The sequence below is a fragment of the Mustela lutreola genome, chromosome 4 (assembly GCF_030435805.1).
Source record: "Mustela lutreola isolate mMusLut2 chromosome 4, mMusLut2.pri, whole genome shotgun sequence".
In the NCBI taxonomy this organism is placed as follows: domain Eukaryota; kingdom Metazoa; phylum Chordata; class Mammalia; order Carnivora; family Mustelidae; genus Mustela; species Mustela lutreola.
This window is the reverse complement of record NC_081293.1, coordinates 36,286,452-36,301,074: the sequence shown is the minus strand read 5'-3', so window position 1 is coordinate 36,301,074 and position 14,623 is coordinate 36,286,452.

The window sequence follows — 14,623 nt, the reverse complement described above, 5'->3', positions numbered from 1 at the left end:
ATTTCTTTTGATTTTGTCCCTAGCTATTCCAGCAATAAAGGGAAGACAATTATGCAAATGAGCCTGGGCAAATTGCTAAAAAGATCACAAACCACTGAATGTTGTTAGATGCCTATGTTTTATGTTAGATGCATCTCCTCAAAGAGTGGAAAATGTATCTCTAATTTCCTGAAAGAAAGTTCACAGAGTATATTTTAACTTTCAGGGCTCTAAGCTCAGAACACAAGCCAATGCGAGAAATAAAGGAAGGATTTTTTGCTATTCCCCCAGAACAAAGGGTCTGAAGGTATCAAGGATTATATTGGATTGCCTTATACAAATATTTTTTTAATGACAAAATCTATGAAAGTCATGAACTAGAGAAAATCAAAGATAAATTGAGAGTCCTTTAGCTTTTCTTGGTCTTGAATTCCTAAATAATTGTCCACATTTTCATTGCAATTTTCATAAGGAGACACAGCCATCACTTTGTTGCAACAAAAGCAACTTTGGGATATCTTTGGTTTATTTGTTATCTTATACTAAGTTTCCTCATGAGTGATGAGAGCCATTCACATAATCCAGCCCCATGCAGTGGTCAAAGCCACTGGCCTGTGACTATAGACTCTTGTCTTCTATCCTAGTCAGCCTTGCACAATGAGAAAACAAGGGAATGAGAGCTGCGTAACTCAGGAAAAAAGATACACAAATTCTGTGCAATAAATACGAATGTAGCATACCAGCTGGAGAGGAGCAGGGGGAAACTAAAAAAAATTCTGTCGATTTTAAAATAGTGGAAGCCAAGATATGCCAGGAAATATTCACATTCAGCTGACATTTACTGAGTGCCTACTACACACAAGGGTCCACACTAAGTACTTCATACTCCATTACCTTGTTTCTTTTTCATGAGAGCCCTGCAAACTAAGAAGAGAGATGGATTTTTTTTTTTTTTTTTTTTTTTTTTTTTTTTAGCAGCAGAGGAAGAAACGGATGTTCCTAGTGGTTACATGATAGGTTTCCAGGCCTCAAAGCTGATGAGTCCAACCAGGTTTCAGATCAGGTTTTCTGACCCTGCTTGAAGTAGCTTCTCCCAAAAGCAGAACCCTGGCCATGGAATTCAATGCAAGTGATGAAGAAGAAAATGAGTAGGGAAGCAGTAGGGTAATGAGCAAAACACCAGGCAGGGTTGCAATTTTAGGTGAAGCCTCAGATTTATATTTTGTTTCAAGGCAAAGGAGCTAAGAATTTGTGCTTCCTCATCAGCTAATCTGTGGCTGGCCCAACTACTTCCCTCTCTCCAGAGCAACCCTCATAGGTAGGAGGATTTAGAGGCAAAGCAAGCAGAAGACAGACACCCAGAGAAGGTGCAAGAGTATCATCAGAGCCCACTATAGACTCCGAGATTGTGCCTCCTCCTATTTCTGTTCCTGTTTTTAGTATAACTTTGAAATAAATCCCCCCACCCCAAATCACACAAATAGAAATACAACATGACAAAAGCACCCAAGGCCTAACAAACACAGGAAAAGGACAGATATTCTAGAGGGTATCTTTGGAGATGGCACAGCTAGGCAATTTCTTTAGTTCCATCAGAAAGAACCATTTGTGTAAGATCTATGGCTTCACAGAGCTTGCATGAGAATTGAGAATACCATTCTTTGGTAGAAGAACAAGAGGAAGGTTGGCCTTGTAACACATGCTCTATAACAAGCCAGCTGTAGCCGCCAGTTACACTGGAAATGTCATTCCTTTCCTTCACTGAACATTCTGTAACTTATAATGAGTGATGTGTTGTGTGTGTGTGTGTGTGTGTGTGTGTATGTGTGTGTGTGTGTGTTGGGGGTCTAAAGTTGTTGCATTTTGTTACAGGATAGAATAAATTCTGGTTTAGTAGCATCTGAACTATCTCCCTCCCAGTGTAGAAAGTGCTTATTGTTGGTCACAGTTGTATACTAGGAAGCAGCCCATGTTGATCCTTTAATGGCACCTATGCAGGCTTCTCAGAGGGACTCTCCATATGGGCAAGGTCCGAGGAGCATACTTAGGCATATCTATCTACATTATGGCTCATTGTGGAAATGCAGGCTGGGGATTGCAATCCAGTTCTCAGAATCTCTGCCCATACAAAGAAGAAAAATAGGGAGGTTGATTGATTCCTTTTAATAATCAGTACAATTTAGTGAAATATAACCTGTCACTTACCACTAATCAAATATGAGAGTTTTAAAGTTTCTGTTACTTCAAAAGAGGCACTTATGCCTAATTTATAATCAGTTTCAGAAAAGCGACATTCCATAGATCAGATACAAGATAGTCAAACTAGGATTCATTAACATCACATTTAACTATATTTTTAAAATCACATGAAGCAATAAATTGAGATGGATTAGTAACTTGAGAGAAGCTGAGAAGTGTTAGGTATCTGAAAAGACATTTATCATCACAAATACAATTTTCTATCAAATAATAGTGATTGCCTCCATTATAGAAGAAGCCAGAATCCGACAACGGGGAGAAATATTGCTTAGAAGATGCTACAATTCTGTATATATCTTTCTACTTTCAATTGGACAGAGAACTGAGCTCTCATTCTCATTACTTTCTTTCTGTAACTGTAACTCTCATTTCTTGAAATGTGGGCCAATTCCATAGGCATATCCCCACTTTTTGTTGTTGTTATTGATGCTGTGGGCTGAAATCCACAAGGCTTTCAAAGAAGATTCAGGTCTGATGCATTAAATAAACTGCAGAGGTAGAGTTGCTTAGCATAGAGTTTGTGATTTAGAAGTAATTTCTTAAAAAGGAATCATGATAGTAAAATAACAGACTACGGTGTTCTTTTGAATGTAGTATCTAAAAAATGGTTTAACTTAGATTTTGCAAGTGATTCATGGTAAAGACAGACCAGATTAATTTTTTTCCTGAAAATAATATTCAGCAAATTCTGATTAAAAGGGGTAGAGAAATCTATTGGTCATTGTCATGCATCTTTAATGTATGTGATCAGATGTGTACAGTGCCCGGCAAAGCCAAAGCTTTCTATGGGTTCGTCACAGCTTCTGTGCTCTTTCCCATTGCTCAAACTTTAGATGAATTTTTGGTTCCTACCACAGTTTTTATTTTTCAGGACTAACTAGGATTTCTGACCTTTGCTCTCTTTTTCCAAATTACAGTCTCCTCATGTATGTGGCCAGCTTCACATTCTATAAAGTCAGATGAAACCAAACCAAACAAAACTTCTGTTTCAGCCCACTGAGGGCACGTATCTCAGGCATTTTACATGATGCAAGGAAGGACCATCAAGGAAGGACCTTCCTTTAGGAAGGTTAAGTTTCCTAAAAGATGTGGAAATAAATGCCTTTGATTCTCCTCAGAGAAAGAAGAGTAAAAAATCAGGCTCACTATGAGAGAGCACTGAGCCCTGACCAGGGGTAAGATGTATGTAAAATCCTTATTGCTTGCATAGATCTTTGAGACCTGACTTTAAGAACGAAATGAATTCATTCTTATGAAAGATAGAACTGTCAGCTGCCTCTGAGGTAGAAAAACCCTCAATCTATCAATCTACCTACCATTTGATTGTCCATCTATCATCTCTTTATCTATCAATCATCTATTTTTATCCATTATCCTATAAAGAAAAATCTAAGATTTTAAAAAAGGCAAAAGGGATTGCCAGATATCCACTCAGTGGAACACTGGAGCCTCTGGGACTATCTAATCTTATCGGAATGTGTGCCCTTGGCTTTCACTAGCCTATTCTCCAGCTCTGGAGAGAAAGACATTAACTTGTAGGAAAAAGGATGCTAAGGCAAATATTGTCTCTTCTTAGCTGTGCAAATGATTTCTGATCATGACAGTGCAAATGAATTTTGTGCAGTAGAGAACAGAAATCCCTGTAAATTAAATCTTCATTTGAACCAGGTCTAATACCTTACTTCTTCCCTTCTTAATGTCTCACAACTATTGTTGACACGTTTCTTTTATGCCTATATGAGAGTCATAATTTTATGCTTGTTTGAGTACCATCCTTTAACAATACTCAGTGAGGGACTTCTTTTTCTTTTGAGTGTCAGAATGATTCTGGAGGAGGGGCAAGGTTACCGGTAGGAGCAGAATCCTTTGGAAACACTTGCGGAATATTGCTTGCAGAAGAGCAGAAATGCTTGGCATATGGTTAGGAATGGGACAGGGCTGAAAATATTGTGAAATTGAGAGCAAAGAGCCAGTTTGGTGTTGAGACATGCACACACATGTATAGGGGGACACCACATAAATATACTTACGGGGGAGAGAAAGGAAAAGAGAAGAGAGCCTATTTCTCTTCCCCTTGCTCTTTGTTTCTTGACTTAATATATTTTTTTTACACACATTATTTGTTTTGCTTCTTCCTAGAAAGAACTTCACCGAATGCCTGCCCTTTATATAGCAGATATATTTATTTTGCATGCTGTCAGTTCCATTTCTTTCAAAATAATTTCAAAAAACTGTGTCTGTTAAAATTTTTAAAAATCTGTTTTTGAGAATATGTATTTATCATTTTTGTGTGTTTGCTTAGAGGTATCTCATAGAACTAGGCTCTATTCCTTTGCTCATCCAAGCCCTATAATTAACTAAAAACATAAACTGATGAAAAAAATGTCTTACTGATATAATCCTTTCCTGTAAGCCACTAGCAGTAGTAAAGTTTCTTCAGTCTCCTTACATCTAGATCAATGTTTAACCTTTCTTTGAATTGAATAGGGTATTTTTGTAGAGTACACGTTCTAGTTGCTTTGTAGAAAGTCCCTCAGTTTGTGTTTGTAGGATGGTTTCCTCGCAGTTAAATCCAGGCAATAATTTCTTTGGCAGAAATTCTACGTAAGTAATGTTGTATCTTCCTCAGTGCACTGAATCTGGCATTTTGTGAGGTCATTTGGTGCCATTATTGCTAATGTTAGATTTATCATATGATTAAAAATGAAAGCAATGAATGCAGGATTCGACAGCAGGAAGACAATAAAGAATGATATAGAAAATCTACTGCATCCTATCCAAAAAGTAACTTATTATATCTGGTAGAAATATGTGAGGTGATACTATGAGACCATTTTATTCCTTAAATGAGAATTTAGCCAACACTTTTAAGATCCATAATGAATCTTGCTTAAATCAATTAATACTATGATGACTGAAAATGGTGATTTTTAAATTTAATTTCTTTCACATATAATAGTAAGAATTCTGCTGTTAAAAAAAAAAAAGCTTCCTTTTTCTCTCTCCTCATTTCATCCCCTCTCACCACAAAGTATACATCAAAAATATTGGAAAACTGGGTTTTAGTCATATGAATATATGCAAACCTTGGCTAAACTGGATTAGAGAACATGGTTTAGATTCAAGGCAAACCTGGAAACTTTTGCCACTCAGCTTATATCTACACCACCACAACCCACTTAGGTGAAGAAAATGTTCCTGTGCAGAAACTATACTGGCTCATTCCTATTATCTAGTAGACAGACTTAATGAAGGAATGAATTATTTAATGTCCTCTCGGGATCAACGATCAGGGGAACCAGGCCCATCACAGGTATACCACACTTGGGAGAGCATGACTGTAGAGTAAGTCATCCTCTGGAGGGCCAACTTCTCTTCCTTGGTGAACACCTACTGACAAGTGAATTCTGGCTAGAATAACTCTCTGTATCAGTGTTAGCCTGACAGTGAGGGTCAGAAACAGAAGTTAAAATCTGAGAGTAGCAGACAAGTGGATCAAAAACTCATTTATGTGAAGGATAGAAAATTAAAATACTTATCCTGTTTTCTGATATTTGAGATTTACCAGGTTTAAAAAAAAGGAAGAGGAGCCACTCATTGCTAGTAATCCAACGTCTTTGGTGTTGGGTTGAATTGTGTTCCCCTAAAGATGTCGAACCCGTAACCCCTAGTGCCACCGAGTATGAACTTATTTGAAAAATACTTGAAAATTGCAGATGTCATTTGTTAAGATGAAGTCATATTGCAGTAGTGTGGGCCCTTAATCCAATATGGCTGACATCCTCATAAGAGAGGAGAAACCATATGAAGGCAGAGACATAGAGGGAAGACAGCCATATGAGGAGGGAGGCACAGATTGGAGTGATGCATCTATCAGTCAGGAGATCCCAACGACTGTCAGCAAATACCAGAGCCAGAAGAGGCAAAGAAGGATTCTTCCTTAAAGGTTTCAGAGAAAATACAATCCTACTGATTTTTCTATTTTAGACTTCTAGACTCCTGAAGTGTGAGACAGTACATTTCTACTCTTTTAAGCTGCCCAGTTTGTGGTATTTTGTTACAGCAGCTCAGGAGACTAATACAGATTTCCTAATAACAAATTCCCAAAACTGTAGGAGTAGCTTTGGAGTTAGGCAATGGGTAGAGGTTGAAAAATTTGAGTTGCTTGATTTTAAGTCTAGATTGCCTTGAGGAGACTGTTAGTAGAAATATGGACACAGAAATCTGGATCACTTTCTATTTCTTAAAGAACACAGAAATCTTCACTAACAGAATATTCTTGAAAATATGAACATTAAAGAGTGCTTCCAGTGAGGACTCAGATGAAATGAGGAGCATGTTATTAGCCAATGGATAAAAAATAACCTTGATATGAAGTTGATCTGAATTATGAGAACTTGTCTATGGGGTGGAAAATAAAACTTGCCAGAGAAGAACGTGGATATCTCACTGAGAAGAATTCCAAGGAAAGGGTAGAATGCAGCTTGGGTTCTCCTTGCTGTTTGTAATAAAACATGAGAAGAAAGAGGTCAATTGAGGAATGAACTGCTAAGTAGAAAGGAACCAGCCCTTGAGGATTTGGAAAATGCTCAGCCTCTCAGATAGTATGTTCTGAGACAGGGGCAATGGGGCAACTGGACAAACTTTCACCACAGTGGGTAGGCCAACCGACCACCTCAGCAGAAGTCAGTAAAAGAGATGGGTTTTCCAGGCAAGACCTGTGGAAAATTCTGGTGTCTCGTGGTGTGGCTGGCTTCCTACAATATCCATGGAAGATGAACACCTACAGAAACACTTCCAGCCTGGCCTGAAAGAGACAGACATGGGAAGAAGTGAAGGAAAGAGCACTCTGAAGATAAGGCCATGCATGCAGAGGTCACTAGGGCTGCTGCTGCCACTGCCTGGGATCAGAAGGCACAGGCCCAGCAGGTGAGGCCATCACTTCCTTACCAGAACCGGGGGCTGCAACCCAGAGATGAGGGGCCAGGACCACTGCCCAAGGCCATGAGGACAGAGCATGGGAACACAGATGATTATTCTTAAGACTTGAGATCTGATGGAATTTTCCCTGCTGAATTGTGAACTTGCTTTAGACCAGTGACCCCCTTTTTTTCCCTTCCAATTTCTCCCCGTTAGAATGGAAATGTCTATCCCATGTCCTAGGACTTTATCTTGGAAGCAGATAACTTCTAGGTTTCATGGGTTCACACAGGGACAGGAATTTTGCTGTAGGATGAATCATCAACCTGAGGCTCACCCGTAACTGATTTAATGGATGAGATTTGGGATTTTTGAAATGACATATACTTAGATGAAAATATGAACTTAGATTTGAGGCTGGAATGGTTAAGATTTTTGGGGATGTTAGGATGTGGTGAATGTATTTTGCACACAGGAAAAGCAGGAATTTGGGGGTGGGTTGAATTGTGTCCACCAACATATCTGCTGAAGTCCTAGCCCCCAACATGTCAGCATGTGACCTTATTTGGAAACAGAGTCATGGCAAACATAATTAGTTAAGTTTAGGTCATGTTGGGGTAGCCCGGACCCCTCCTCCCACCTGACCGGGATCCTCAAAAGAGAGGAGAATGCAAACATAGAGACAGAGACATTCAGGGAGACAATTTCTATGTACAGTGGGGGCAGACACTGGGTAGCATCTCTACAAACCAAGGATCACAAAAGATTGACAGTAAGCTCCAGAAACAAGGAAGAGGCAAGGAAGAATTCTCCTCTGTAGTTTCAGAGACAGGGTATGGTCCTGCCTATGACTTGATTTTAAATGTCTAGCCTCCCAGAAATATAAGACAATACATCTCTGTTGTAAGCCACTAGGTTTGGGACACTTCTTCATGGTAGCCCTGGAAACTAATACAGTATGTAAGACCCAGTAAGTAGCTGCCTGAAATCTCTGTGACGTGAGGAGGATCAACTGACCAAACCATTCAACTGGCCATCAACACTCAACCATTTTGAGTGCTGAACACCAAGGCTTCTTATTTCGTACTTTGCCAGTAGGACAACCACCTTTTCCTGTGACGTTTTATTAGAATTCTACTCCCAGTTTGCCCTTGAGATTCTACTGACAAAAGTCACTTTGATGGTGATCTGAACCATCTGGAATACAAAAATTGTTGGATAAAGGGTCTTATCACCCTCTTCATCTTTATATCCACTATACCATAGGCCTCCCCATGTCATGTGTACAAACATTTTCAAATGGATTCCATAGGAAGAAATACATCTGTCACCATAACCCTGTGTTCTCATACCTATGCATTCACGGAAGCTGAAAGAAAAATCACTGTACCAGGGAGCCTGCATGGCTCAGTGAGTTAAAGCCTCTGCCTTCGGCTCAGGTCATGATCTCAGGGTCCTGGGATCGAGCCCCACATTAGGCTCTCTGCTCAGTGGCAAGCCTGCCTGCCTCTCTGCCTACTTGTGATCTCTGTCAAATAAATAAATAATTTAAAAATTTAAAAAAAAAGAGAAAAATCACTGTACCATCTTTAATCCTTGCCAAACAGATATTTTCTCTTCTATTTTTTAAAAAGGTGATGCCCTCCTGTATTTATCTTCTGAGCTGCCATAGCAAGGTACCACAGACTGGGGTGGTGTAAGCCAGAAGAATTTCTCTCTCACATTTCGGAGGGCTGGGAGTCTTAGATCAAGATGGCATGTCCGACTTTGTTCCCAGTGAGGCCCCTCTTCTTGGCTTGTCTCACATGGTAGACAAACAGAGAGAAAAAGAGACAAGAAGCAAAGCTCTTGGGTGTCTCTTCTGTGGGCACTAGTACCTCATGACCTCATCACAACCAGATTACCTCCCAAAGGTACCAAATTCAAATATGATCACATGGAACATGACGGCTTCCACATACAAATGTTGGGGTGAAGGGAGACATAATTCTGTCCATAACACCACCCTATATGTTGATCTCATCCCCATTACTAGGTACCATTATTGAGTTATTATGGGTAACAATCCATAGTTTGAAAAACACTGCTCTGTGGCTGATATTTTGCCCCATCTCTTACTCTAGCCTCCAGAAAGGGTTTTACTAAGAAGTTATATGTCCCTCCCCTCCTTCCTAACCATACGCAACATAAACAACATGGCCCTATGTGATTTAGAGATAAACAGGGCTAAGAATTTATAATGGCAAACATTCCTGGAAATGAAAAGCAATCAAATATGAACTCTCAAATTAAAAAAAAAAAAAATATATATATATATATATATATATATATATATATATATTTATCATGCAAAAACAAGGTTCTGGCTGTTTTCAAACAGTTGCAGCTATACTAAATCATGGTTTCTTGGTATTCATAGCAATGAGGCACTTTTTATTCATGGAGCTATTATACACAGAGGCCCTTTGCATGTAGGACTCTCGGATTATTCATTACCACTCTGCTTCCTGGTCATTTCAAACAATTACTCATGTCCCTAAACCAGGTTGACTGATTTTCTTTCTTTCCTCAAATAATTCATTGTTTGAGTGAATCGACCAATAATAGCTTGTGTTCTGCAGATAATGCAAGTAAATGCAGAGCTGACAGCTAATCTAGATGAGACCATTTGTTTTGGGTGAATCTTAATGTGATCTTAAGAGAAACAACCACCAGAAACTATCCCTTGACAGATACGCTAATAATTTTGAGAAACAAGTTACCTATTATTCAGGCTTCACTTCTTTTTAACTTGTTTCCTAACTTAAAGCAACTTGGGAATGATGAGAATAGATATTTCCGTGATGCTGAAAAGAAATATCTGATTGGTTTCCTTTAAACTAAGAAACTAGTTTCATTGATAGGAACTTCACAAATGAATTCGTCCTATTATTTAGTGAAGATCAACAGAAAGGACTGCTTGGGATCAATCACTCAAAGCTGAAATCAACATTTTTTGCCAGAAATAATTTAGAATGTCATTGAGTTACACCACCAAGTCTCTCAGCTTGGGCCATTCAGTAAATTTCACATCACAATTATTCTGGAGTATTTACTGGAAGGTTGCATTTCTCCAAAGAATACGATTTCATTCATTCACCATTTCATCTGTTCACCATTAAGCTTTTTCTTTGGTCAGTCTAAGGGTGATTGGTGACTCCCATAGTAAAAATGGGCTGCAGTTATCACTGTGATCATACTCTGTGGTCTGGAACTGTGAGCCTTGTACACTCAAGAGACAGAGCTTCTACCCCCTTAGAAGCAGTTGCCCAGTCTTGTTAACAGAGTTCAGCTGTGGCTAATGGGCAATCCCTCCCTGGTATACCCTAATGCCAAGTGAAACATTACTGATCAGACCTTGAGAAAATAAAAACCCCGCTCTGGCCAAGTTTTGGAAGCAGTGTGGGCATCTGAATGTCTCCTTGTAGCGTCTCGAATAGGAAACATAAGATTAAGAAAATTTTCTTTGTTAATGCCAACATAAAACTGTTTTCTGTGTTGTATGATTTTCCTGTCCAAACAACTCACAAACCCTTAAAAGTGGCATGGTCTCTACACGAACGGAAACATTGGTTGGGTCCCTTAATTTTCAGAAGACATCAACTTCTTTCTTTTTCTTATTAGCCAATATTTAAAGACCAAGGAAAGGTCTAGTATTGGCTGTATAGAATACATGTACTCTGAGCATTTTTTCAAAGGAGTAACCTGACATTATCTAGTGCTTGAATTTTTATCCAAAGTCCAATTACACAAATTCACAGAACATTGCTATGATCTGGAGTCTATTCATTTCTCAATTTGCTTGAATTGAGGGAAATTATAAAAAGCAGTCATAATAAGTTTGTCCTTACATCTACGTAGGGATGTCACCGATTGAAACACTTATTATCTTCTATATTTAGTTAGAGAATTGGCAGGAGAACTGATCCTTTAGTGTCCCAAATGAGATAAGAGAATGGTGATTAAATGTCAACCCACATGAAGGTGATGAAATGTCTCAGTTTTCCCAGGATGGCCTGGTTTCTACCTGTTGTTCTGATGAAATTATTAATAGTGACTCCTTTTATCATTTTCAAAAGTGTCTGGGTTTGAAATATTAATCATGTGGTCGCTGAGCTATAGGAACACAAATTCTGCCTGGTGTGGGATTAAGAACAGAAGACAGACCATCTACACCCCACCCCCGCCCTTAGAAGCAGTTGGCCAGTCTTGTTACAGAGTTTGGCTGTGGCTAATGGGCAACCCCCACCCCACACCCCATCGTCTACCCTAATGATGAGTGAAACATTGCAGCCAAGAATCCAGGACTGATCAGACCTTGGGGAAAATAAAAACTCAGCTCTGGCTAAATTTTGGAAGCAGTGTGGGCATGTGAAATACAGGATTAGGAAAACTTTTCTTTCACAGAGATTATAGGAATCAAAGTAAGACATGGTCAGAGAGGGAGTTGTCCTTAATTTTGATAAATTCTATGACTCCCAGCTCAACTGCTGACAGTGAATCCTCATGCTGTTGACTTTGATAAACTTGGATCTCAGGAATAATCTACTATATGGCCAATACTGCTGTTTGGAGCTTTTTATTCACCTCTAAGAGGGTTTTAAGGACTAACTCTATGCATGAATAACACTCAAGGAACAAAAACTATTTCTTTCCTTGAATATATTTATAAATCATCAGTGTGCTTTTGTAATCCTCAACAGTGCAATATCCTATCGCAAGATGTATGCAGTCATTATTTCTTTAAGAAGATCTTTTTTTTTTGGATTGAAAATACAGTAGCAATTTGAATTTGAAAATCAGGCATTCTAAGACAGCTAACAAATTGCAGACCCACAAGTCAGCCACCTTTTTATCTTTTCCTTGATTGGTGAATTTAGCAGAAATGTTGAAGATCAATTCAAGGACACATGAATTCCACCTTCATCAGTTTCTGAATGTTGCATGAGGCCTGTAATTCCAACTACAAGATGGCGTTGTTACGGAATGAACAAAGAAAGCAATTGATACTTTATTCTTACCGTTGCAATGAATTTTGCTTATTACCTTTTTCAAAGTACAATTGAGTGAATAGTGATTACTCCTGCATAAATGCATACTTGTGGAAGAAGCAAAAAAATTGAATGGCGTGAAAATAGCTTTCAACTTCCAAAATTGTGTTCTCAAGCTGCTAAATGAGGCCAGATCTGGGGGGTATACGTCAAGCCTAAAACAGAGTAGACTCTTCCTACTTAGTTATTTAGGGTCCAATAACATAAGGTGAACCTCTAGTTTTCTTCCTGTGGACACGACTAAGGGAAAGTAGGTAGTACCATATCCTTTGGTTATCCATATCTTTACTGCTTCAAAAATACACAGGACAGTTTGAAAGCATGTTTGTAAAACTTCACTAACATTTGAATCTACCTCAGATATTAATTATGTTTAATCTCATGCCATGACTACTGAGGGCTTGCATATGTTTTAGGTAGATATCTGTGAAATTAGCCCATGATTCTATTCTATTAGTAATTGGGAATAAATGTTTAGTTGGTTCAATTAATAGAATTTACAAATTTTCTTCCCATCCTATTATATTTTCCATTAATCAAAACATTATTAGAATGTAAATAGACTTTTTTCCTAGCAAAATCATTTGCAAGTGATTGCCCACAACAAGTTCACTTCATGAATCTCCGTTAATTGCATAGGTTACTACTCAGCTCACACACACACACACACACACACACACACACACACTGGACTCTCATTTAGTCACAATAATTAAGGAATGCACACTGACAGTTAATTGACCACTCTGGTTGACTGATAATGACATTACGCATTTCAAGAAATTAAGCATGATCACAAGCACTATATAAAACATGATTTAATCTCTCCTTTCACATGCACAGAGAATTTCAGAATCTTTATGTGGCTCAAACTTCATTTGTTAACTCGTTTCATTGAGCACCAAGGCCTGTCAAAATTTATCTTAGGACTCAGCCTACCTCTCTCCCACCCTAATGGCATTTCCAGACTTCAGGTCACTGTCATCTCTTGACTAGATTAATGCCTATCCTTCTCCCTGGTTGCCAGGCTGGCCACTCTTTAAATTGTTCTTCCTTCTGAAATCTGAGAGATTACTAAAAAGAGGAGTTTATAACTTTACCCCTCTGATAAAAACACCCCAACAGCTTTCCATTTCTTTTCAGAATGAATTTCAAAATACTCAGTTTGGTCTGAACCCTACTTCCTTTTCAGGGTTCTATGCCATCTCTACATCTCTCTACATCTCAGCCCCACTCTCCACATATGCACCCTCCAATTAGAAAAATGACTTCCAGGTTCAGAAGACTCTGTGTACTTCCCGGCCACCAGGCCTGTGCACCTACAACCCCACTGACTGAACCATTGTCTTTGTTCTCTACTTCCCATCCCACCATATCTTACCAACTCATAGTCTTCTTCTGGCCTCACCATGGGTTTGGCAAGGAGTCCTGCCTGCTCCTCTCACACCTGAGCCTCAGCCAGTTGAATAGTTCTCCTCTGTGGTCTTACAACCACCTAAACAGCCTTCATCCCAGCACTCACATTTTGGACTCAAATTCCCTGTTTACCGATCTAAATCCCCCCTCTGTAAGGGCCTTCATGGACGTGAATACGTCTTTCCCAGCTTTCTAGCCCCAATGCCTAGCACAGTGACAGGTGTGGAAGTTACTATATGCCTTTTTATTAAATAATGGAATGCAGTAGTGTCCTTGACATCAAAAAGCATAAAATATACCAGTTTAAACATCAGTTTTCTATGATACTATAAAGAGATTAACTATTTACATTTTGAATCTCTAGTTGTGTTGGTGTGTGCTTTAGAAGATGCTATCTGAAATGCATACTCAATATTAACATGTTTGTCATTTCTTTGCTTTAACAAAGTGAAGGTTGGACAAATGCACGGCATGGTTAGGTCAAAACTACCTGGCTGCCCTTCATAAAAATGAAGATAAGATTCTACTTGTTTGCATGCACTGATGCTTACAAGAGAAGATGGATGGTGGAATGTATCTTCAGGACAAAGACTTATAAAGCAAGAATGGCAAAAAAAAATATATATATATATGAACAATGAACAGGGGATGACATTTAAATAGATGCTCCAATCTTGAGAAATTGCCGACTAAATATAGTAGCCCATGATAAAATTCTGAGAATTTAATCAAGCAATTACATATAGGGAAAGTATTTAATTAAGAGGTAATCAGCAGAATATCAGGTTGGTTAAGGAATAATCAAACTCAGCAGATGTCGTCATCACCCAAGAAAGCATCCACGTGAGGAAGTGGCACTTTGCATCCTTAAGGACGTGGCTCAAGGTTCAAATGCTGGTTGAGATAGCCCAAAGGGAGCTTTTGGGTGTGGCAAAGAGGGAGGACTTAAGGCAGGAAGT